The sequence below is a fragment of the Prionailurus bengalensis genome, chromosome A1 (genome assembly GCF_016509475.1).
Source record: "Prionailurus bengalensis isolate Pbe53 chromosome A1, Fcat_Pben_1.1_paternal_pri, whole genome shotgun sequence".
NCBI lineage: Eukaryota > Metazoa > Chordata > Mammalia > Carnivora > Felidae > Prionailurus > Prionailurus bengalensis.
This window is the reverse complement of record NC_057343.1, coordinates 12,577,925-12,605,388: the sequence shown is the minus strand read 5'-3', so window position 1 is coordinate 12,605,388 and position 27,464 is coordinate 12,577,925. Positions and strand designations below refer to the sequence as shown.

Here is a 27,464-nt window from a genome sequence, read left to right as displayed (position 1 = left end):
TTAACTAGGCTGATCTCACTGATCCTAAGCATAAATGTCTTTGGAAAAATTATTAATATTTAGGAATATTCTCACAGTTTATGTTAATTTTCAAAACTATTTTTTTTAAAAAAATGGATTTTCATTGACTAATTTAGATGAATTATTGCCTAGGAATAATTCTTTGTATGTGAAAAATAACCTGCTTAAATTTTTTTTCTGCAGAATTGTATAAACCTGAAGAGTAAGCTTTAAAAAAAATCGTCAGAGGAAAGGAATTTGTAGAAATAAAACTGGAAACATCGAGAATCTTGATGGTGTGCCAAACCAGATGTCAACTGGAGCTCGACCAAAACCTAAAGTAAGTAGCTTTATTACAGAATATTCTGGGTGGAGTGTCATGTCCCATTCATGCAATAAAGTCAGCACCACATTCGCACATTCTCTATTACTTTTTTGTTTTAAATTTAGCATTAAGGCTGACCTGTTTTTCATTATAACATGATTTGTAATAAACATATATATATAGTTAATATTTATAGAATTGGAAAAAAATGCAGTCAGTGATTTTGTTAAGGTAATATGGTTTTAGTTCATTGCAATCCGTAGAGCCATAGCAGAGGAGGATTATATGTACTTCAATTAATTTCTTCATTGTTAGTGAAAATTCTTGGTGCAGTTGAAAATATTCTTGAACTATTATTATAAAAGTCTTCCCTATTGAGATGGCCCATATCCCACCATGGTTCCAGAAATGAGGTATCAAATTGGGGAACACATCTGTGAAACATCAGCCACAAGCATTAACTACACTTTAAATAGTTATCTTTGCATTACAAAGCTAACTAATAATACCCAGGGATGTTTTTTTGTTGTTGTTGTACTTTTTGGTATATTTTAATGAGGAAAAATTGACCAGCCTTTCTCATAGATATTTTACAACTTTTATAACTTTTTCCCAAATCTCTATAATTTTTTCCACTTTTAAAATTGAATCTAAAAGTACATTTCATAAATCCTGACCAGTGTTGGATATAGAGGGATGTCCGTAATAACTTGCAAGATTTTGTAGAGTTGCGTATGGTTCTCGATTTTACGATGCCTTGGCTGCTTTACAATGTTAAAAAAAAATAATGATTTTGCCAATAAATATGAAGGGCAAACATTATGTGTCTTCCTGACAGGAAATGGCAGAAACTTTCTAAATTACCTCAAGGGATAATATAAGAGATTGCTTATACAGGGATGGTCAGGGTTAAGGGAAGCCAACTGTAAGCTGGTTGCCCAGCAGTCACAACCAAACTACAGCCTGACGGAGAAGAGGTGCAGAAGTAAAGACCTGTCTCTCTCACTCCCAACATCTAACCTCCTCTGGGACCTCCTGCTGGCTGATCTCATCAGGAAATCCCGAGGGAGGAGTACTCAATTTAGAAATTGTGCCCCACAGGCAAGATGGTTAAAAGCAGAGAACAGTTTTTAAAAGGTCAAATAAAAAGTATTTAGCATACATTATAATAACAATAGCATGGTTAGCTACCATTATTAAATATGTAATGTGTTCCAGGTGTGGTGCTAAGCTCTTCACACACATTGCCTATTTAAAAAAAATTTTTTTTTCAACGTTTATTTATTTTTGGGACAGAGAGAGACAGAGCATGAACGGGGGAGGGGCAGAGAGAGAGGGAGACACAGAATCGGAAACAGGCTCCAGGCTCTGAGCCATCAGCCCAGAGCCTGACGCGGGGCTCGAACTCGCAGACCGCGAGATCGTGACCTGGCTGAAGTCGGACGCTTAACCGACTGCGCCACCCAGGCGCCCCCACATTGCCTATTTAATTCATACAATAGCTCTACAACATAGACGTTAATACCTCCATTTTTTTAGAAGAGAAACCTGATCTTCACAACATCATAAAGTTAGTGGGATAGGTATTAATGTTATCCTGATTTTACAGATGAGAAAACCAAGACCTAGTGAAGGTAAGTGACTTGCCCAGAAGGGCAAAATTAGTACTTCAGTGTGAGCCTTCAGACTCTTTCTCACTTTGCCATACCAACGTACATGGCTTTGGGAAAGTTTTATAATGCCTTTAAGAAAAAAGATGAATATTACTTAGTGAAAGAAGCCAATCTGAAAAGGCTACATACTGTATAATTCCAACTATATGACCTTCTGGAAAAGACGAAACTAGGGAGAAAGTAAAATGATCTGTGGTTGCCAGGGGTTAGTGGGGAGTGATGGATGAATAGGTAGAGCAGAGGATTTTTAGGGCAGTGAAAACTATGGTGTATGATACATGTCATTATACATTTGTCAGAATCCACAAAATTTATACCACGAGTCAACCATAGGGCAAGCTAGGGATTTCAGGAGACAATGACGAATCAGTGTAGGTTCATCAATTGTAACAAATCTAGTACTTTGGTCAGGGATGTTGATAGTGGAGGAGGCTGCATACGTGGGGGCAGGGACATATGGAAATCTCTGTACCCTCTCTGCTCAATTTTCCAATGCACCTAAAACAACTGCTCTAAAAAGTAAGGTTTATTTTCTAAGAAAGGAAAAGAAACGTGTAGTACAGCTTAATTATATTTACTATGATCCAAATTTTCTTTCTTTTTTGGTGAAGAATGAGAGATAGTGTAGACTTAAAAAAAATTTTTTTTAATGTTTATTTTTGAGACAGACAGAGACAGAGCATGAACAGGGGAAGAGCAGAGAGATAGGAAGACACAGAATCAGAAGCAGACTCTGGGCTCCGAGCTGTCAGCACAGAGCCCGATGCAGGGCTCGAACCCACAAACCATCAGATCATGACCCGAGTCGAAGCCTGATGCCCAACTGATTGTGCCACCCAGGTGCCCCATAGATAGTGTAGACTTTTATATAAGGCTTTCTTCTCAGAAACTTCCTCAGCTCAAGAAGAAAATGCTTATTACAAATTAATTGATTTTTTTTTAAGATTAACAACGAAAGTTAAAAAGAGGAAAGCTAGTAGTTTTAGTGTGATGCTATATTCCATTGCTTATTGCCTCTTAAAGGAATATAATTTATCAAAGAGGCATTTGGGACCTGTTTTAGCTGATTTTCTAGTTTTTTTCATTCTTGTTACTTTGTTTTTACAGTAAGCTCTTAACTATCCTGGGACAGGTCATTTATTTCCAAATTAGCTCATTCAGGATAGGGTAACTTTGTAAATTATTAGGTAAGAAGTATTTGGGAGTATTTTATTTTTTTGGCCGATTCTGAACAAGATGGTAATCTGAGTCCTCAGTCAATTGTTACTGACATGGAGTTGGGAGCGGAGGCATATATAATCTCAGATGTTACTACAAGAATATTTATATGCTCTGAAAATCTTTTTCTGTAATCTGTTTTCACTACCAATATATGCCATTGGCCATTCCTTCTAAGATGTTCACTAATAAATGAGGCATGCAAGCAGGGGCCGGCTTGGTAGAATAACTGCTTTTGCTGTTACATCTGTGAATCTTTAGGTAGATGGACAGTGTAATCTAGAAGTTTCCCTCTCTGTTCCCTATTCTAGGGAACACTTTCTAAAGAACCAGCTTCTGTTTCCTCTGTATATATCATGAAGTCAGAGACTTCATAGGAGAGAAAGTTTGCCAATGTCCAATTTCTTCAGAGATAGGAGACAAATCCTTCCACATAGATTTGTGGCAGCCTAATGTACATTTGTTCATCTGACATATTATCTTTTTCTTATTTGCTCAGGCTAGCCCGCAAAACCGAATTTCAACCATAAAGTACTGGATGTATAAAATTCCCTGCCCTGTGGAACATGCATGAGGTCCATGTGCTCATTTCTGAACATGGCCCTGGCTGCCAAATACTGAGGGCAAAACGTTTCCTAGTCAAGGCATGTTTCCCACAGGCCTATGCTATGCAGAGGGTAGAGGATAATTCTATATACTTTTAGAGGCCGACTGAGGTTGGGTATATGGGCTTCTACCTTGGCAGGATTATTCATGTCTGTTCCTCACAGGTCTCACTTGCCTAGGGGAAAAGTGAAGCGTAAAAGCTGTTGATGGTAGCTGCAAGTAAGACACAAGAACTGTTTAGGATTTACACTGGGCATACGTATTCTTACCAAAGAGCCAGATAGCTCAGTCCAAAGCCAGATCAGAGCTGCACAGATGGTATGCCTTGCACAAGGCCCACCTTTTCTAATTAGCACAAAGATATCTTCTGATACTACACTATGAGTCCTTGAGATAGTGAATGCTAACCAAAGAGGATGGTTTTTTTTTCCTAATGTTTATAAAAGCATCTTTTGGGCTAACACAGGCTATTGCTTGGCTAAGGGGATGGTCTAGGCTAGGTTGACAGAAACAATAAAGAGTTCATGGGGCCAAGCCATAGCTTTGGACAGCCAGGTTGCCAAGGCTAAGAGAGGTGTTTAAGAGAAAGCCAAGCCCAAACAGCTACCATTTGAAAATGTGGGGTTATTCTGGCTCTCTGTTCTCAACTTCAGAGAGCAAGTTGGGTACATTTCTGAAGGCAGTGACTCATGAGCATCTTGATTTATGTTTACTTCCTGGACACGTGGTGGGGGGTGGGGAGGGTAGAAGGGGTAAGACAGTGATGTGGGCATTATATTCTGGGAAGGGCAGAAATCAGGGGGTGTGGGCTGTCCAGCTCCATAGGATTCATTCTCTATCATCCGTAACTGCATCCCCTTCTTCCTTCTGAACTCAGACTCTTGTGCCTGCTTGGCTGTCTTGGCATATCTAATGCACCTCAAACTCTGTCAGGTCTTGAACTTTACCATTTTCTCCTGTGTCCGTGAAAGGCACTTTTCAGTCAGCTGATCATTTGGGCCAGAGACCTGAAAGTCAGCCTAGTTTCATTCTTCTCTCTTAAACTCACAGTCACTGTCACCAAGTTTTCTCTAGTCTACACTTCTAATGATGTGTCAGTGCATCCCCTTGGAATCCCTAATGCCACTGCTCTGAGTCAGGTACTTGTCACCTGAAATGCAGCCTGTTAGCCTGGGCTTGATGTCAAATACCCCTGTTCATTATCTAAAATGCAAACAGAATGATCTTTTATAAAGTTAAATCTCATCACGTCTCTGTTCTATGGATGATCCCTTCAACGTCTTCACACTTTCTTTGGTAGAAAATCAAATTTCTGGGCATGTTAGACAAAGCTGCTCACGGTTTAGCCATGCCAACTTCTGCAGTCTCTCTTCTCACCTCCTCCACCTTTCACTAGTGTTCCGTCCATGTCGAACTGCTTTGGGATCCATCTCATACTCCTTGTGTTTGCATCAGTTGTTCCTTTAACCGTAATTCCCTTCCTGTCTTCTTCACGCCAATTAACGATACTAGCTTCTTAAGACTCAGTCTCCAGGAAGGGCCCTGTTCTTCTAGCACTTATTACATTAATAATGTCTATGTATGTTTTTGTTTTTCCCCCTTATTGGACTTGAAGCAACTTAAAGTCCAGGCTGCCGCTTACCTCAAGAACTTAAGTGCTTAGCATAGTGACAAAAGGGCCGGCACTCATACAGTGTTTCACACTATAGTGTGTTCCAGTTATTCTTACTCGTAGGGTCTCCTTTCTGCTCAGGAGTAGTGGCGGGAGTTGCTACTGAGACACAATTGGACTAATGTGGCAGGGTTTTAATAATGAAAGGAAGATGGATACACATTCACACCACAAAAAGTTAGTGGGTTCTAGGATGTCGAGAACTGAAGAGTTGTAAGGGGAAAAGACTTTCTATCTCGGAGGAATTCTGAGAATTTTTCCACCTGACCAGAGTTCTGGTTACATCTCTTTTCTTTTCTCCTGAGACCACCAGAATGTGGGCAGCACATTGCTGTTTCCATTGCTGCCTTCTTGGCTTTCAACTATTATTTCTTTTATTCCTTGCCTGATGAGAAATGAGTAGTTTCAGCAAGGACGACTCTTCCCTCCACAGTTTTTCTAAGGGTTTGTATTGGAAATTATAAAAAAGAGATAATGGGAAAAGGGGCTCCACATAATATCCTCCTATCAGTACTTTTTATTTTTCCCAAAAGAGTGTTAAAGGGAGATAAGACACAGATAAGTGGTGGGTCTCATGTTGTATTTATCTATACTTTGAAGGCCACCTAGGTTCAGTGAGTTTCCTGGAAGCTAAGGAGGAGTTAAGAAACAACTGGGGGGCTGAGTTGGGATGGAACAGGGCTAGAGACTGGGCACGTGATCCTGCACCTTGGCTGGTAGAAAGGTAGCTAAGAAATGGGGGGGAGGAGAAGCCATGGGTGGTGATGCTGGGGGTACGTATCCTGCCTCTTATTACTTCTCCCTTGCAGTTATTTCCAGCATAACTACTGCATGGATTCCTGCTTGGGATCCACAGTGGGGAATCTCAGAGGATTTCTGCATGGTCAAAGGGATGAGAAGAATTTGTGAAATATATCCTCATAGCAGCAACTGTCAGGGAAACAAATGAGGCTGAGGTTGTAATTCCCAGAAATTATCTGTATGTAAACACTGGTCTAGCACATGTAAAATAGAGACTATACATTATTTTTTAAAGTAATATCCTAGAGAATAAAGCACTGTTTTTTCTGTTGTCTTCCATGATTAAGTCATCCCTGACTATTCTAGAATGTGTAGGTCTTTCCTTTTGTCGCCTCCAGATTTAGAGAGTATTTACCAGAGCTAATACGTACAGAGCCATGTCTGTGTACGTTTGTACACATCTGTTTCAGGAACGCAGCCCAGTTGTGTGATTAAAAATACGCTGTCACAAGCCGTATGCGGCCACTGCATTCTCGAAGCCCTGACTAGATGTATTTGCCCATGAAATCCCGCCAGCTACCAACCAAGAATGTTTTTTCTCTGAATTGTTAAAAAGTATTTTAAGCATGGTGTATCTGAAAAAGTCAGAGCTTTCATTTTGGTTTATTTTATAGCCTTTATTGATTATACACATTTCCTCTAAGGCTTGAGTGGATAACAGCATCAACTGTTGTAATAAATTCTCTACTCCACAGACCTGTGTAGCACATATGCATGTGCCAAAGCTATGTACCAGATGGTAACTGCAAATGATTTGATATCTATGGTGAGATGGTACTGAAAGAAATACATTTGCATGTAAAACAGGGTGGACATTTCACAGTGAATTTTAAAGCAAATTGAACAAGTCAGCCAGCAAATATTTACTGAGTGCCTACTCTGGGTAGAACCTTGTAAGGATTGCTGTTTTTGTGTTGGGTTGCCTGGATGTGAGGCTTAGAAGTGTTGCTAATGCATCATCTCCTACAAGAAGTTTGGATAAATAATGATTTCCTAAATTTTCAAGGTCTCTCCACTAAGATGCAAAGATTTTTTGTTTATGAACTTGGGACAGAAATTAAGAACATTGTAGACATCAATAATTATGTTTTCTGTGGCTTATTGAGTTAGGCATGTGTTGTGATGTTGAGTGACCCGTGGAAGACAGATGCTGGGTTGGCCCAAGTCACAGGTGGGATCCGATTAGAGACTGTAAATGGACTTGGTCCATAAACAACATAGTAGGGTCCTAAAGACTTTGAATATCCAGTAAAATCTTTATCAAGACATACAGAGTGAGGAAGTGACTGAATTTCTGGTCATAATTGTCATTGTCCTGAAATGCATGTTCTTTAGAAATTACACAAGTGTTCCTGGAGAGTGAGTGGCAGGGGTGAGTTACTGAGCTGTGCCTATGACCCCTGATTTACATAGTCTGTCTTCCCTGTCCCCCTCTAAAGACCTATAACCAAAGATGAAATGTTCTTCCCCACAGCTAAGACCATAGGACCTTAAACTGATGTCCCACCCCACCTTTTAACTCCATGAAGTAGAAAGGAAGTTTCCTCAAAGCTCCCTGCTTTCAAATCATTTTACTGCCAAGAGGCAGTTCCACTACAAGGAAGAGCACAATGAATTTGCTACACTGAAATAAAATGTCTTGAAAGACTTGACATGACTTTTTTTAGCAGCTAAAATGTTAATATCTTAGCATATTTGAGAAGTAGCCACATGTAGGCAGCTTTCTAATCCTTCGTTTTGGAATTAGATTTCTGTCCTTATTTCTGAGGAAGACAGGGAGTGAATGGGCTGCTAATCACAGGAGAGTAGAGAGGCAATTTGATTGAATAAATTCACACTAATGTGTAAATTACTGAAAGCCCTTTAACACTCTCAGGAATATTTGCATTTTTAAAAGATTCTCATTTAAACCAAATAAATCTGTGGTGGGGTTGGGTAATTCTGGTAGTGTAACACAGTGAAATAAAAGCAAATCAGGCAATGCACAGGAAGCTATTTCAGAGGCTAGGGGGGTGGGAAGTGGGGTAGCAGGACTGGGAAGATCAGCCCCTAAATGGTTTCTGTTTTCCCACAGGCACCTTTTCACTGATTCTCTAAAAGCTTCATTCTCTAAAAGCTTTTAACCAGTCCCAGGCAGAACTTGAGGCCAGAGGAAGAAAACATGGCCAGGAGGGGGCAGTAGGTAGAGAGGGCATGGAGACAGGGTAGGTGGTTCTTTGTAAATTCTGGTCATTGTAAATCAAGTTTGAATACATCAGGGATTAACAGTGGTTTGATGTAAACATGTCTGTACATGGATTGATTTGTCTGTAAAAATATCGGAAGTGTAAAAATAATGGCAAACCACAATGGAGAGAATAAGTTTTGCTGTTTATGTCAAACACTTGGAAAATATTCAGCCCATTGCTCCCTTGGGCTGGATTGATACTGCCTATGAACTTCCTTCAAGAAAAATACAACCGGTTTCACCATCCATTTTTATTAACTCCACACTCTCAGAGGAACCTTTATGCACTCCTTGAATAGCAGGACTAAATTTGTTTCACTCCATGTAGCACTGTCTTACTGGATGTAATTTTCTGGGAAGCTGGTTTTGCTTTCCAAGACCAGCAGGAATATCTGTGAATATTCTGGTCTTGCTCTGCTTCCTTTGTTTTGTCTCCAGACATCATTTCAAGAATAAGAAAAACATTTGTTTTTCTTTCTAATGGAATAACTTCAGGGCCAGCATACTTGTTATGAGTGCCAGTGTGTACTAGTACCTATTTCCCAGCATATGCAGGCTGAGAAATTCTTTTGGCTACAGTAGGTGTAATCAAAAGAGTTGTTAGCTCAGCAGGGATGTTTGTGCCTATGAAAAAAGAAAATAGGCCAGGAGATTGGGTTTGGATTGGGAGTGGGGGTGGGGCTCAGAGAAAGACCTAGGCTGCAAAGGTAAAAGCTCTAGGTCAGTGCTGCCTCTAGAGGTACAATGTGAGCCACCTAGGTAATATTAAATTTTCTAGCAGCCACTTAAAAAAAAAGGAAAAGGAACAGGTAAAAGTAATTAATTTTAATAATACATTTTATTGAAACCAGTATATCTAAAATGTTACCATTTTCATTTTGACACGTAATCAGTACACAAAAATTATCAATAAAATAAGGTCTCAAAATCTGCTGTTATCTTAGCCTTAAAGCAGCTCTCCATTCAGACTAGCCACGTGCCAGGTGCTCAATAGCCACATGTGGTTAGAGCAGCCCTGGGTGATAAACCCTGAGGAAAGATAAGATGATAACCAAAACCATTTATATATTTGTTTACGAGTAATTATTATAAATAAATAATCAATAAATAATCTTGTGGAACCGAAGTTAGGGAAAGCAATAAGAAGACAGTGAGAGAAAGAGAGAAAGTTAAGAGATTTGCCTAACTTTGAACAGTTACTCCCAACAAATAGACTGATGAAGGGCATATTTATATGACTATGGTATGGTTCACTGAGTGAGACTTCAGGAAGTTGTAAAGGGATCAGTTTCTACTTGGATTAAAGGATGAACTCGGAGTTCATTCACAGATGGTCTTGGTTTTCTTAAGGTAAGTCTGAGAAACAACTCTGTCCCTAGAGCAAGACAGGAAGAAAAGGTGAATTCCAAAGGCAGTGACTAAAAACCCCATGAATGTATAAATCTAAAGGGCAAAGAGACATCCTGAATCTAATATGCATAATTACCTACCTGATTTTGAGTGAACCCCCAAATCTCCTTTCTGCAATAAAGTAATTTTTATCTATATGAAGTGCTTTGTTAATTATGAAACTCATATACATACATCAGTTATTGTTATTGGCTAAAGAAAAGCCTGTTCTATAAAGATGAGCTGCCAGGGAAAATTTTATCACCCCAGACATTATTAAATGTCAGAAACTTGCCCCCACCCCCAGGTGTGTACCAGAGAGTTAGTGGAGGTGAGGGAGGGCTGTCTTTCTGTTGGGGGCAATCTTAGACTTGTTTTATCAAAACGTTTATTACCCATCTTTAGAGCCTTCAGACCATTGCTCTCATTATATATTTAGTGTGAGGGCATGTACTGCTCAATAATTATTTTTTTTCCCTCTTAATGTGGGCTTTTGGTGGCTTCATAAACGTGATAAATGGCTCTTCTTAGACACACAAAATAGAGATTGGCAGGCAATTTAAAGTTAAGATTTCCCAGTAGAACCATTGCTACCAATGAGATCACACACTGACTTTCCTATACTCTGAGAAATGTTAAAGTAAGGCCAAGATTTTTATGGTTTCCACTTTCTATGCCCAAAAGACTTTTCTGTCCTTCATTTCTCCTGTGCCAGCCATAGCTGCATTTTCCCAGGTATGTCCCCTTGGAGTAGACAGACATACACGGATGCTCCTAAAATCAGTCATGTGAAGGAGCTTTAGGTTTCTCTGAGACAATTGTGTATTTAAGAAAAGTTACTTGGAAAATCACTTTGGAAGACACAGAAACATTTTTATATCAGGTGACAATGGGATTGGTGTAGTCACAACCTTTTCTCAATAGCCTCTTCTGCAATAGTCTAGAATTAAAATAATGACACTTTAGGGGCACCTGGGTGGCTCAGTCAGTTGAGCATCCGACTCTTGGTTTCAGCTCAGGTCAGGATCTCACAGTTCATTTTGTGGGATTCTGTCTCTCTCCCTCTCTCTCTGCCCCTCCCATGCTCGTGCACTCTGTCTCTCTCTCAAGATAAATAAGTAAACTTTAAAAAATGACACTTTATTAAAGTTTGGGGTTTTCTCACACAAGATCCCATCTGAGCTTCATAATAACCTCATTAGGACATTTGAAAGATTCCACTTTTTCAATACAGGATCTGAAGCCCAGAACATCTGAATGCCCTGACCAAGGTCACACGAGAGATATTTAACAGGATTAGCACTCTAGTGCTTGCCTCTCTACCATATTCCCTTCTCTTTTACATCTTTGTAAGTTGTGTTTTCCAAGCCATGCAACCTGGAGCAGGTTTTAAGGCTCCACTTCCATTTATTATAACCCTGACTCTACGATTTCTGCCAACCAGCTCCAGGAGTCTCAGGGTCTTTTTTCCCCTAGGAATCTTGGGGAGGGAGGAGAGGGGACGGGGGAGGAGTTCACATATGTTTGTGACTTGGATTTGCTGGTTACATGCTGGCAGGCACTGCTTTTATTATTTTGTGATCCAGTTTGGAATCCATGATGTGATTTATTACTGCCCATATGCTGAAGCAGCTGAAACCCTCCTAAGGTACTGAGGCTGCCCAAATGTTATGCTCTCTCGTTTGTCTGGTTTAGCTCCAGGCTGTTCCAGGGTGCAGCCCAGACTCCAGCCGCAGGGTCACCCCTGAGTGGGGAAGTGCCCTTTTGCCCCATCCCCCACCTCACCCCCAGCTTCCATTGTTACAAATGCTGTTAAACACTGCCCTCAACAGAGTCTTATTGGAAACTGCCCTTTTCACGTTTATTCCCTTTTTATTGTATTTAGCCCTGAGAGGTCCACAGAAGCTGAGCCAGAGAAATGTCCAGGTAACAAGCTCCAAGCTGTTCCCAACTGTTGTGTTCCTCCAGCAGTGCCCCATTGAATTTAAACACAGCGGGCCTGCCTTTGGGGGAGTTATTTCCCTGAAAATCCTTAGATCTCTTTAGCCAACAGACTCTGCTGGCTTCCCCTGCCTTCCTTCCCTCTGGCCAGACAGGTCCGTAGTTTAGGTTATCAAGCTGATATCTCTACATTCACAGCTGCTGGAACAATTTTCCCTAAAACTCCATTTTCTCAGTTACCTTTTGTATACATCTGTTGACTCAAAGCCAGATTTTTCTGCCTGAGTGTCAAGGCCTTTTACCAACTGTTCATTTTATATTATTATTTTTCATGCTTCTCCCTCCATAGGATGTCAGAATTTGCTTGTAATGGGCATTTTCCATATATATCAATGGGTTCATTGAGTAAATGACAAGCTATAGGTGACAAACTGGAGACTGAGTTTTCTTTCTCAGGTATATTTCTAGATATTTTTATTAGTGCTTGAAATGTGGTTCAAATTACATAGCTATTATCATCAGTCTTTTCCATCTTCTCTTCCTCATGAATCTACCTGAATAATATTGTTGGTAGTGGATTAGTAGGGTCTCCTTCATTAATGCTGGAAACCACATTAATTAGCACAGCGTTGTGCTGGCCGTTAAAAAACCAGACCTTAAGTTCAACAAAAACATGCTCAGGAGTTTATAATGTGAGGGAGATGATAGTACTTAGATCTATTCTGTAAAAGGACATCCAGATACTTACATAAATACATAATGTTTTAGCATAAAAAACCATCTAAGTTGTGTGAGCATTAGTGTAAGCAGTTTTATGTGGTCTAGAATTTAAGAATGAGTCATGAGAATTGCATATCCAGAGAGGATATGGCCAGGTTAAAAAATAAATCAGCACTCACTTCCTCTTTGGAGAGACTTCAAGAAGGAAATGAGATTTCCAACACTCTTTTGCTATGAGGAGGAAGAAGTTGAGGTTTGTGGACGCCCGTGAATCTCATAACTCTCTTCCAGATTGAGACCAACTGAGAAATACATACAGGTGTCCGAAAGAGATCAAAATAAAATATTTACTGCTGATATTGAACTGGCCATGCCTTGGACCCCAAATTGCCTTCCTATTTACCCCTTACTTTTATCCTGAACAGAACTTATTAGTGACAGGAAGGTCAGCTGGACATTTCCAGACCTCTCTGTGGGAGAGAGGGGTTGACAAAAGATCAGCAGACAGTTCTTGAAAGAGAGATACAAGGAAAATGGGCTGGGTTTGACTAGTGACCCTTTCCCCTATCTTAACAATCACATAAATCAGGAATCAGCAAACTGTATCTGTAAAGGACTAGAGAGTAAATATTTTAGTCTTTGAGGCCATATGATTTTTTGTTCCAACTGCTCAACTCTGCTGTTGTTGCATGAGAGCAACACTATATTAACATGTAAATAAATTAGGATGGCTGTTGTATTAGTTTTCTATGACTATTGTGCAAAGTACCACAGAATGGGTGGCTTAAACAAGAGAAATGTATTGCTTCACAGTTCTGGGGGCCAGCAGTCTGAGCCCAAGGTGTGGGTGGGGTTGGTTCCTTTGAAGGGCCATGAGGGAGAATCTGCTCCATGCCTGGCTCCTAGTTTCTGGTTGTTTGCTGTCAATCTCGGCATTCCGTAGTTTGTAGAAGCATCAATGTGATCTCTGCCTTTATCTTCACCTGGCATTCTCCCTGTGAGCGTAGCTCTGTCCAAATTTCCCCTTTTTGTAAGGCACCAGTAATAATGGACTAGGGGGCCCACTCTACTCCAGTATAACTTGTATTAACCAGTTATATCTGCAGCGAATGGCCCTTTTGTGGATTAAGGTCACATTTTGAAGTATGAGGAGTTAAACATATGAATTTAAGGGAGACAATTCAACTCATAATGTTGACATGAAATGTTAAATTTCATATGGCATGTGTTGAGATAATCTTCTCATTTTTTCCCTAACCATGTGAAACATGTAAATGTATGTAGGCTGTATAAAAACAGGCCCTGGGCTATAGGTTACTAGCCTCTGAGATAAGTCCCTCCTCCTCCAGAGGGGAGGACTGAATGAGGGAGAGAAGGAGGGACCCCAAGTGTTCCTTCCTTCCTAATCCCTCCAGGGGCATGAGTGAGAATTCCTTGCCCTCTGTGGAAATTTTGAGGATATTTACATAGGCCAAAAGACCCTGGCTAGTCAAAAGGCAGAAAAGGGAGATATTAGTAAGGATGGTAGAATGGGAAACACAAACAAATGAAGGGAATAAAAAACAGGAAGGTAAAATAAATTAGAAGGATTTGTAAGCATAACTTGCAATCTTGTGTTTTAGAGCATTTAAAAAATACAGTAGGTCCTGTGAGGAATTGACCAACATGGTCAAAGTAAATCATGAGAAGAAAGTAATTGAAGTAAATCCACAAGTAGGAAACCTGGAGAGAAAGATCATGCAGAAATCTAGACTGAGGTTACAAGAACTTTACTAAAGCTATGGTTGAAGAATGATAAAAAGCATTCAATAAAAACAAAAACCAAAACAAAACCAAAAAACCTCTTTCTTTGCTCTAGGGAAGGGACTCTGTCTCTTCTCTAAGACTCTGAATTCCAAAAGCTCTTTGTTATATGTTCTTATACTTCTTATTCTCATTGTGGAAGAAATGCAAGTAAGACTTTGATTTTCATGATAAAACTTTGCTCACCTAATAGGGGCTTTGTGCACATAGATATCTTTTTAGTCAGCCGTCTGCTTTAGATACTTAATTTCCTTTACTGATCTTAGTCTTTAGTTTCCAGTGGTTTTCTTTATAACTTTTATTATAAGCTTTTATGAATCAACAGATGTTTGTGGGGAGTGATCTTAAGGGATGTACTACTCTCATCTGCTTTTCACCTAGAATACTCTATAAAGTCTTATATATCATGCCACAAGGCTAAGAACAGATCATGTGTGCTTCATTATTTTAATCTTCCCCCCAGAATTGCCTTCACAGATTTATAATTTAACAAGGGCCTCTGAGCTTTAATTAAGGGTCAGTTTTTCTATAATAGCCATAAAAAGGATATTTCTGTATCTCTTATGAAGCTTCTGTTAAAGACTCTCAATTATATTATTCAGTGCTAGTGTATGAAGAGCTAGGTCATAAATTATTTCTAGACTTTAGTGTTAGAAATAAGATAATCTCTCTCTGATGAAGTGGGTCCTTTCAGTAAGATAACCATGCTACAGAACTTCTTAATACCCATTTTGCTTTGCCTTTTCAGAAGCTCAGAGACCAATTTTGTCCTTGATTCTAGCAGAGAGACTCAACCTAGGATTTTTAGTTCAATCCTCTCCTTCACTTTATAACTTGGATATTTTGACTTTTAACTTGCTTCAGTGTTTTTTTTTTTTTATTAGATAGTGCCTTTTATGGCAAAGAGACACAAAACTTTTTTGAATGTAAGTAGGATATAAATAATAAATGGTTGGCTCTCATCACTCTGTCCTGGGGCATTATCCTCTAGAACAGATTTTTGCGACTTTAATTAGTTTCTAATGCTACATCAAGTTACAGTGATTTTCCCCCTACAGAATCCTTAACGACTTCTCTCCTGACATGCTATATTTGTTAAGGAAGCAAATACATATTGGACTCCAGAAATACATGTGATTTTTTTTTAAAAAGAAAGTATTGTTTTAGGTGAACGTTCAATGATTTCTCTTTAAAAAAATAAAAATGAAATAAAAATCACTTTATTTGGTTATGTATATTAGGATTCTTTTGTCTGAAAATGACAAAAGCTTAACTCAAACTCATTGAAGTGGAAAAAGATATCTGTTGGCTCAAATAATTTGCAAAGACAAAACTAATCTGTCTGTCTAGCATTACATAGGGCTAGATCCAGGAGTTCATAAAGACTTTTTTACTCATCTCTCTGGTTTGCTAAACTAGCTATTCACTCCATTATTGGGTAGGCTGTCCCCACAATGTAGCAAAAATGACTAGCAATATTTCTGTGTTTGCACTGTACTGGCAGCTGGCATTCCTAAGGAAAAATTCAAAAAAGTCTAGTTTCAATAGCTCCAACCAAAGTCCCAGGGGGAGCTTTTATTGGCCTGGTTTTGATCATGTGACCATCCCTGGACGTAATCACAATGCCTGAAGAAATCGAGTACTTAACTGGCCAGACTCCTGGGACTGTGCTTGCTCCTAGAACCAAGTAGATGGGATCAGCCCACCCAAACCACTGGACTCAGAATGGGGAAGAGATAGTGTCCCAAAGAGATTTGGGGCTGAACAAAACACAGGTTAACTACATCTCGCATTGGCTGCCCCGCATCCATATATACCTTCTTTGGCACTTACATAATTCCCCAAATGGCCCTGGCTAATAGAATGCAAATACACCTATACAAAGAAAATTTCCTCTACCTCCACTCTAAAGGGAGGTAGCTGTTACTCTTTTCAACTTTAATTCCAGAATCTCTAAGTTATGATATTTTTCTTGGTTGTATCTAAACTAGCTCCTCGTGTTCAGGCAACCTCTGGCCAAATGTTGTGTTTAACACTACCAGTTAACAGTGGCAGAGAGAAAACACTTGCTGCAACAAAACTTCCGTTTGGCGAAGGGAGAGAAGAAAGGCAACCACTAACAGTGATCTCAGTCTCATAGCAGTCATCTCAGGCTGGACAAAGAAAGCAAGGACTACCTGACCTGGCAGTGGAGGGAGTTCTTTGTTCAAGAATCTGGCCGGCCTGTCACTGCTTTCTGGGAGCTACTCCCTTTCCATTGTCCTACATAGCCACATGGCAGATGCACACTGGGAGGCTTTCGTCTTAACAGCTACAAACATAGCAGTTCCTCCTTGCTGTTGGTACAGGCTTGGGGCCTGAAATCTGCCTTATAAGTTGGGCACCGTCAGGTCTGTTTGGTGAGCCTCGGCATTTCTCTGGCAATGCCATCGGACCTCTTGCTAGGACTGGCATGCTGTTTATTTCCTGGATATTTTCTGGATTGACTCTTGTATAGTCATGGCCCACCACTCTGGTTCCAGCCCTCATTGTTTGTTCCTCTGAACAATCTGCCTTTAGACTCTGCCCCTCCCCCAGGCCATCTGGAGCCCAAACTGGGAGACCATGAGCTGACATCCTGCAGATCTTAATCTTCCCAGTGGTAGGAGTCCTGGAGATGGCTTTCCTGGAGGAGTTGTAACTGTTCTCTGTTAGTCAGGGGATGTGTTTGGAAATGACCCTCCAGCGCTCTGGTTCACCAGGATCTCCATCCCTTTTCCCATTGTGCTTTCTACTTGCACTGACTTTAGCAAGGGGCAGATATTTATATATCTACCACCACAAAAGACACATGGTTATCTGCTATTGACCATTTTAGAGTGCCAGGCATAGGCAGAAAGGACGACTCTCAAGAAAGACTGCATCCCTTTTCCTCTCTGCTTTCACAACTGCCAGATTAGGCTGCAGGCTGTCCTTTTCTCTGAAGGCTGAAAGAAGGAGCCAACACCCTCCAAGATTTTGACACTTTTTTCCTGATCAAAAACTCTATCCTTGATATTATGTGATTTGAGTTCTAAGATACATTAGGAGCCTTTTAACTGACACTTTGCTATCAAATAATAGCTTTTACTCTTTCCCTAACCTGGAATGGGTGAGTCCTCGACCTCATCTCAGCTGAGCTAATATCACATTTTAAAGTCCGTGTTTTTTTTATGTTTTTATTTATTTATTTGGGGGGGGGATATGTGCTTGTGAGGGAGGGAGGGGCAGAGAGAGAGAGAGAGAGAAAGAGAGAGAGAATCCCAAGCAGGCTCCATGCTTCAGTACAGAGCCTGATGCAGGACTCAAACTCATGAACCATGAGATCATGACCTGAGCCGAAATCAAGAGTCAGATGCTTAACTGACTGAGCCACCTAGGTGCCCATTTCCAGGTAGTAGATTCTGTATTAAGATTCATTTTGGTGCAGGCAATAGGAATCCGGTTTATAAACACTGAAGTAGAAGGAGTTAATTGTCTTTCATAACCAGAAAGGCCAGAGATGTATCCATCTTCAAGCACGTTGGTTACAGAGGTTCAGTGTCATCAGGACACATTTTTTTTTTTTCCTTTTGTCTTTACTTCCTGTGTTGGCTGCATTCTGATAGTTTCCCTACTTTTTAGCAAAGATATCCACCCACAGTTCTGGGCTTGCATCATTCTTAGAGCTAGCAACATAGCCAAAATTGTAAATGCAGAGATTCCTTTTTTTGGCCTGTCTGAGTCATCTTCCCATTCCTCAGGGGGGTTGCAGTACTCTGACAGGTAAAGCTGTTTATGTCCTCTTGATCCAAGAACAGGACCAGCCACTTGTACTGAAAATAGCAGGTGGGTGGTTTTCCTGAAGAGATGCTAAGTCAGAAAGCTTATATCTCCTACACTGAGAAACTCATCTTTAAAAAAAGGAAGGCAAATTCTGAACAAAATTCAGTCTTGGCTATATACCATCATATAACTAATTATTGAACATATTATTTCTAAAGCACAGTGGTTCATAAATATCTTGGCCTCAGGACACCATAGCTCTTCTTAAAAATTATTGAGGACTCCAAAGAGCTTTTGTTTATGTGGGTTACAACTATTGATATTTACTATATTAGAAATGAAAAAAAAATTCTGTATTAGGAATTAGAACAGAAATTTAAAGTTATTTTTCATAAATTAGTACAAATAGTAACAATAAGCCTATTACTTAACATAATTAGAATATTTAAGTGAAACATTACTATATATTCCAAAACAAAAAAAATATTTAGTGAGAAGAGTTTTAAATTCATTTTATTTATTTTTTTTTCCATTAAAGCCTTATTTTCTTTATTTTTTTTTATTTTTTATATATTTTTTTATGAAATTAAATTCATTTTAAACTGACTGCTTTGCCACTTCTTAAAATATATTTTTTGCAAATCTCTGATGACTGACTTAATAGAAGACAAATGTATTTTTTTAATTTTTTAAATATTTATTTATTTTTGAGAGACAGAGACAGCATGAGTGGGGTAGGGGCAGAGACAGAGAGAGACATAGAACATGAAGCAGGCTCCAGGCTCTGAGCTGTCAGCACAGAGCCCAACGCGCGGCTCGAACTCACAAACTGTGAGATCATGACCTGAGCTGAAGTCGGATGCTTAACCAACTGAGCCACCCAGGCGCCCCATAACTGGGTTTTTATATCTGCTTTTGCTTCAATTTATTGCTGTGTTGTTTTGGTGGAAGTATATGAAAAAGTATAACCTCATATAATTATGTGGTTGGAAAAGGAGGAGTATTTTAATAGCCTTTTTAGATAATTGTGTGTAGGCTTCTTTTATACTACACCAAAACCTAGCAAGCAGTAGCTTCAGAGATTCAGAAACTGTATCAGTGAGCTTTTCATATTCTGTTACATTGAAATTGACTGGGCATATTTAGACTTTGAATGTATCTTTTATTCATGATTTTATAACATTATGTTTTGGTTATTTGGAAAATGTTGGTTTATGTAGATCTTCCAAATGTTGACACATTTCATTGTGTAGTTTCCAAAAATCACGTTCATTTATGCCACACAATTCTCAGTAGCCTTTGAAAGCTATCAAGCTTATAATGGTAGATAAAAATTTTCCAAAACTCTAATTCTCTCTCTTAAAAGCTTGAGTTTTATCATTGGCAAAAAATACTGTCACTTTTCCTTGAAATGATAATCTCACTTTGTTAATTTTTTTTTTAATGTTTTATTTATTTTTAAGAGAGAGAGAGAGACAGAGTATGAGCTGGGCAGGGACAGAGAGAGAGGGAGAAAGAATCCACAAAGCAGTCTCCAGGCTCTGAGCTGTCAGCATAGAGCCCGACGTGGGGCTCGAACCCGTGAAACATGAGATCATGACCTGAACTGAAGTCGGACGCCCAACTGACTGAGCCACCCAGGTGCCCCATCACTTTGTTAATTTTTGAGATGTCTGTCAGATACCCAAGTCTGAATAAGTATAGTCTGTCAGTTCATTCAAGTAAAAATAATCCTTCATGGGAAAAGCCTCTGTTTCAGTTTGCAACTCAATCGTACCTGCTTTTCCTTAAGCCAACCATCATACTTTCCTATGCAGTGAAAGTGCTTTCTGGGGTGTCTGAGGGGCTCAGTCAGTGAAGTGTCCAACTTTGGTTCAGGTCATGATCTCACGATTCATGAGTTTGAGCCCCAAGCCAGGCTCTGTGCTGACAGCTCAGAGCCTGGAGCCTGCTTCAGATTCTTTCTCTCTCTCTCTCTCTCTCTCTCTCTCTCTCTCTCTCTCTCTCTCAAAAATAAATAAACGTTAAAAAAAAAAAAAGAAAATGCTTTCTGCTTCCTTGCTATGTTGTCACACAGAATATTTAAAAGATGTATATTCAGGGTTGAAATGTAATAAAACAATTTTTACTGCTTCATCAAGGACACTCTTAGGTGAAACTTGTGCTTTGTTTTTCCACTGCTAGTGCATGGCATTGAAGAGTACAATGATTGCAGGTATAATCTGGGGCCACTTTGTACTAAGTCACCATGAACAGTTTTACTTCTGTGGTTTTGCACCATTAGTACAAGTATCAATATGGTGAAAGAGGCAAATAATATCTTAGCCTTCTAAAGAAATTAATTTTGACTTCACAAATGTCCTGAAAGGTCTCAGAGACTCCCAGGGATCTGCCGGCCACACTTTGAGAGCTGCAGCTATTCTCGTAAGCACTGAAATAAAGACATTTTACTGAGATCCGTCATAAAAGGACCCATGAACATGAGCTGCTGTTTTGACATGTCCATTGATTTTCATCGGTCATTTTTGTCATTGTGACAGTACGTGTCAAACTAGCTTTGAAATACTGTGCTCTGAATGTCTTTTGAGAGTTAAGGGGGGAAAGTCAGTTTAATAGAAGAAGTATTAAGCCAGGATACTGGCCCTTGGCACACTTGTTTCCCAGAGAAATTTAAAAATGGTCTTATTTTTATTTAAAATGTTTTGTTGCTTAAAAATAATTTTAAGGGGTAATATTAATGTTTTGATAATATTTTTCTATCTATCAAAACCATAAACAGCTTTTTGGGTTTATAATACTTAATTTTGTCCTACTGTATATGATATTTCATGCTTGTGAAATGACTATGGCTTTCTTTAAAAACACTTGTGAGGGGTGCCTGGGTGTCTGAGCGTCCGACTTTGGCTCAGGTTATCGTCTTGTGGTTCATGAGTTTGAGCCGCACCTCGGGCTTGCCGCTGTCCACACGGAGCCCACTTTGGAGCCTCTGTCCTCCTCTCTGCCCCTCTCCCGCTTGAACTCTCTCAAAAATAAATATAGACATTTAAAAAAAAATTTGTGAGTTAATTCTGTATGAATTTTTATTTACTTATTTAATTACATACTGAAATGTCTTTCAGGAATAGAGAAACTCGAGTTTGCATTCCAACTATACCATTTACCAACTGATCGATGATAGATTTTTAACCTTCCTAAGCTTCAGTTTCCTCACTCATAGGAAATTGAGGGCATTTTGGATGAGTGATACAATGATATCATAGATGTGAAACTTAATACTGTTTGCCACATAGAGGGCACTCAGTTTTCATTTCCTTCTTTTTGTCCATTTACTTTCCCACTCCAATCATGTTTTCTGTTTGTTTTGAGAGAGAGCGAGCGAGAGAGCGTGTGAGCGCGCGCGTGCGTGTGTGTGTGTGTGTGTGTGTGTGTGTGTGTGTGTGTGAGTGGGGACGGGGCAGAGAGAGAGAGAGTGAATCTTAAGCAGGCTCCATGCTCAGCTTGGAACCTGTCCTCGCAGGGTTGGATCCCCAGACCCTGGGATCGTGACCTGAGCTGAAATCAAGAGGCAGATGTTCAAACACCTGAGCCCCCCAGGCGTCCCCCAGTCCATACTTGTAAGAACAAGCACTGATTACAGATTCAGGTCATCAGGAAGGGAGTTTTGGTCTTCCTGCATTCAGTTCTAACCGAAGACCCCAGCTTCCAAGAGCCAGCTTTCTTTGGGGCAGACCATGATGCAGGATATAACCGAAGGACTGTCACAGAAGTAGGGCCTTTCTAGAAATTTCTCAGATGGAACAACTGCTTCCATCCTCCTGATATAATTTATTTTTTAGGAGAATTATGGAAAATTAGGGAGGGAATTAGGGCAGGTAGAGAAGGGAAGTGTGGTGTCATGGTAATCTTTTGTAGTTGTCATTACTTTTTCAAGTTCTTTTTTTAACACCATAAATTTTTTCTAGTAGTTACTACTGTTATCCTTAAACAAGCAGGCATCCTATAAATATAACATTCACACTGAAGCATTATTTGGTAATCCGTAAAACAAGTTTGTCATCTTCGTCATACAAATTTGATAAAAGAAAATCCATGCCTTCATATCATGTAGTTAGAAACTAGAATTATGGTTAGAATGTTTTCTCTTACTGCTTGACTTCATGAGTGGTGCTCCCCTCAGGATAGACTCCCTACTGTACTGGGTTCTACTTGATTAATACTTGGCAGTCCTTGAGTCCTTTTACTGCTAAATATATAAACAAAATGTTAGAAAAAGTTATCACAGTCTGAGACAGGGTTTCATCAAGCATTCAATCGATTGTGTCTGAAGAAATAACAAGGCAAAGAGCACCTGGAATGGATTTATTTAACCGCAAGCAAAATTTTTCATTGATCATCTCTAAAATATTCTGTTCAGGTGCTATTAAGGCTAATAATTAAAAAGGAACAGGGGCGCCTGGGTGGCTCAGTTGGTTAAGCATCTGACTTCAGCTCAGGTCATGATCTTGCAGTCCCTGAGTCTCAGCCCTGCGTCGGGCTCTGTGCTGACAGCTCAGAGCCTGGAGCCTGCTTCAGATTCTGTGTCTCTCTCTCTTCCCCTCCCCCACGCATGCTTGTGCACAAGCACTCTCTCTCTCTCAAAAATAAATACACATTAAAACAATTTTTAAAAAGGAACATAGCTAAGTGACAGGATAAAAAATATCTTCATACATGTGACTATACAGAACTATGAGAAATTGTCCATCTTATTTCCCTTCTCAAATGGTTTTCTAATTCTTAGCTTTATTTTCTTTTAAAAATTGCATAATTAAATTTAAATGTTAAATTAAAATGGCTTGATAATGTGGTCTGAAAAGATGGGTGGCCAAGGTTTCAAGAAGCCTGGATGCTTGTCCTTACTTTCACTCTAAAAAATTTTTTTTACTCATTCAAATCAGTTAACTTTTCTTAGCCTTACTTCTGTCATTCATAAGAATAAGTGTTTTGGACTAAACAATTTCTGAGGTTAATTCATGTGCTAGGATTTGAACTGTAATGTACTCAAAATAGTTTAGTTGCAGTAGGGAGAATTCAAGACTATTTCAAAGTTCCTCTCTCAATTAATTAGTATTTCTGAAGCATTGTGTATGAAAATATGAAGGAGGCACAATTAATGTCTTATATTATAACTTTGGATCACACTGTATAAAGTATTTACTTCTGATTCCTCATGATCTTTCTCTGTAATTTGCACTCCTATTTATTTAATACAAGAATTATTTGTCTTTCATCTTGTAAGGAAGTTATTTGAGATTGTTATTTTATGTGTATTATTTGGATTCCTTTAATAGAAAGCATTTAGACTCATTTAATCTTATTGGTTATCTTTTTACCTAAAGCCCATCTTATCTTTTTCTCATTATAATAGTAGAGATCATATTATCTTATCTCTTGACTGTCACAAAAATGCAAATATTTTTAAATGTTGGATTTTTAAATAACAATATTCTGAAATAATGGGACTATAAGAAGTCTTACAGTAAAGTGATCAGAGAAATTTGAGTTTTGATCTATTTTAACTCCCACCATATCATTTCCATCATAACCCTTTTATCAACATTGGGATAGCACTTTACTCTGGAGTACAAACTTAGCAGAGGATAATTCCAAATTGCTCAAATTAAAGCACATCAGTTGCTATGCTGTTCTTGTAAATATTTTATGTTGGCTTAAGGCTTGAGAGTAAATGTGTTATTATTCTCTGTTTGCAAAGAAATAGATGCTTTTAAAACTTCAGTTCACATATATGGAGATATCGGTGGCATTCTAGTTGGTTTTCCTGAAATCAGTCTGTTGATACCACAGCTCTTTTTTATTAGACACTATTTTAATGACTTATATTATACTACTAAAAAATTGGTTGCTGTTGATGTACATGGTTAAAGGACTTTCTAGTTCATATTACAGAGCCTTGCATATGTGTACTTTTTTGACTCCCATGGTACTAAAGTAACATGAGCTAAAGAACCACAATAATAACCACATATGCTCCAAATCATTTATCATTTCAGAGTTTCAAGGATTATACATTCCAAGAAGCCCTCACACATTTAACTCCATCTTCACCAAATCCAATCCTCTCCACAGTGACTGGGGCTCATGGGAAATGGGCCCATGAGAAGACACAACAGTGTCCAACATACTTGTTAATCATGGATGTGACAGCATGACATGACAGCTAGCTCTAAATAGAGAAGGAAAGACTGATTATGGTCTTGATAACAGATGATACATAAAATAAATAAATCAGCTAATTTGGCCATCAAATCAACTTGAAAGATTTTCATATTGAAGAGACAAGATAAATAAAGAGATCAATGTAAAGGTAAATGGGAGGAGGGACTCAGTGGTTGAGCTGTGATTTAGTACTACAAACTAGTATTCCCACCTGTTTACTATATGTTTTTACTACATGTTTTACTACAGGTTTTGGAAAACCTGTCTCACTTCTTTATCAATATGGAGATTGCCTAAGGTAATAGGTAGTAAAACCCAAGCTAGACTGTGGTTGAAGATGAGATACTCATTGACACAATGGTAGCTGTAACTCTGTTGGCTGATAGTGGAAATGAAATGCAGCCTGAGTGTAGTCTTCAAGGCAACTGACATTATTCATAGAACAAATTGCACGTTTAGTCTTCATGGAAAGGAAGTAGACTGTATGTTTTTGGTTATGTCTGGGTGGCCAGCACATAACATCAGCAACAAACGTCGATTTTCCTAGGCAGGAATTAGATTAAAAATTTTGGAAATTTGAAGGTTTCAGAATATGATGGGACTCATTTGAGGTTGTTATAATTAAGCTAAGCATATATATGTATATATATATATATATACACGTATATATATATATATATACGTATATATATATATATATATATATATATATATATACACACACTCAAAGCTTTAATAAGGAAAGCCAAGGTCTGTTTTTCTTGACATAAAAGGATAACCACAAAGGAAGTCTGGTGTGAAAATAAGCCCAAACAGCTCTTAAAAACATCTGTTTCTTATATATCTGTTCAATTGGGAAAAACAACACTCATAGGATAATAGCAACAAAGCAGAGTAGATTATCATGTAACCAAAATTTATCCTGAAATGAGACTATAGAGTTAAAAAATTGAAGATAAAATAAAGTTTAAAATGTGCCTTTTGATATTGAGACAAAATGGTTCATATACCTTCTTTATTTAAAAACAACAGTCAGACCAATACTTTTACCTGCTTTTGTGCCTTGAGACCAAATATCAACACAGTAAAAAAGGTAAATGATAGTTTAGTATCATTGTAGAAAAACTTTTTCCTTATATATCTGAAAGCATCTTGGGTACACCAAACATACATGGTTCAGATATTAAGAACTGCTGTGCTAGAGTGTAGACTTGGGTCCATGTTCTATCTCCCATCATTGTTGAAAAAATAAAAGGTGTAGTTAGTCAATATAAATTGTACTAATTGCAAGGATAAATGCAAGTTAGTAGCAATAGTATTGATTAGTTATTATGGATAGTTATATTGACTTGACACATGAAACGTCTATGTATTATAACTGCAATAAAGCCTTAAAACTAAAACAAAAAACAAAAAACAAAAAAACAACAGTCAGTATATAGAAACTGTATCATCTTCAGCAGCAGCATTATGAAATTTAAAAGCACTCTTCTACATGTACCACTGTCCTAGGTATGGTACGGAGTGAACAAACCTGGGAGCCCTTTGGTTGCTTAACATTTAAAACCTTATTATATGTACCTGGACATACAGGTGATTCAGACAAAGTAATTAATATGACACAAGTGTCTGATGTAAATAAATACTTGAATAATAATATTCATATTCTGTGTAAGAAGAAAGGAAATTGCATAATAGAGTAGGATGATGTGTTAGGGAGAGATTTGCAGATTAAAAATCTGCAAGACCAGAAGGAAGTTTCTACCATGAACATATTTTAGGAACTGACTAATCGTTCTAAATAATTTAATAATAATTATTATTACAATTTTAATAGTAGTAATTATAAGCACTAATTTGGATGGAATTATATTTACTATGCTATTTTAAACTTTTCCTTTAAAAAAATGTCTTTAAGGTTAATTCATTTTTTGAGAGACAGCACGAGCAGAGGAGGGGCACAGAGAGAGGAAGACACAGAATCTGAAGGAGGCTCCAGGCTCTGAGCTGTCAGCAGAGAGCCAGATACAGGGCTTGAACCCATGAACACAAGATCATGACCTGAGCTGATGTCAGATGCTTAACTGACTAAGCCACCCGGGCGCCCCTTAATTTCTTATGTTAAAACTTGCTTCAAAGACATTTATCCTTGCCTGAAATAAATGATAAAATATACTAACTGTAGAAAGATAGTGAGCCCAAGATCAAAATTGATTTAAATCACCATTATAGAAGTATAAAAGACCGAGAATAATGCAAAACAATTTGAAACCGTAACCTCCTCCTCCTTCCTGCTGGCTTTATTCAAAAGTAATGTATACACAGCAAGTATTTCTTGGGAATAGAAGATGGGAAAACTGGGGCTCCTGGGTGGCTTAGTCAGTTAAGTGACCGACTTCGGCTCAGGTCATGACCTCGCAGTTTGTGAGTTCGAGCCCCGTGTCAGGCTTTGTGCTGACAGCTCAGAGCCTGGACCCTGCTTCAGGTTCTGTATCTCCCTCTCTCTCTGACCCTCCCCCACTTACACTCTGTCTCTGTCTGTCTCTCTCTCAAGAATAAACATTAAGAAAAAAAAAATAAAGAAGATGGGAGAAAACTGAGGCATGGATATTTTAAAATATTTTACTCAACACAATAAGAAAGTAAGTGATCCACAAAAAGACAGTGTTGAAGATTTTCAATCTTTTATCTTTAAGTCATGCTGCCCTTAAAAACATTTATCATTTATTGTTGAGGGCTTCTTAAATAGTACTGTGTATAGAGGAGCTCATATTATTTGTTAGCATTTCCATAACAATTCTCTAATGTAAAACAGAAGTACTTTGTTCCCAGGTTTTAAGTGATATCAGAGAAAACTTGATGTAATAGAATTCTGAATGTTTTTTAAATGGCTGGTACAATTACATCGTTTTTATTGTCACATGTTGTATATTCTCTAAACACTTTTTATGGTCTACACAGGCTGAACTAGAACTATCTGGCATAGCTACATGTGAAATACAAACTCACAGTGAGGTCCAGAGCTAAAGGAAGTGTAGACAGGAAATAGAGAGTCACTGAGTCATGTCATGGGAATGTATGGCTAGTGAG

The 27,464-nt window shown here is 38.6% G+C and overlaps 1 long non-coding RNA gene across 1 annotated transcript in view; it reads left to right on the top strand.

Annotated features, from left to right (window-relative positions):
- The first annotated feature begins 209 nt into the window (after positions 1-209).
- The window catches only part of LOC122481315, a 70,189-nt gene continuing 42,934 nt past the window's right edge, over positions 210-27,464 (top strand). The window contains exon 1 of the long non-coding RNA XR_006296822.1: positions 210-340. This is a non-coding gene — a long non-coding RNA (uncharacterized LOC122481315). The remainder of the gene's footprint in view (positions 341-27,464) is intronic.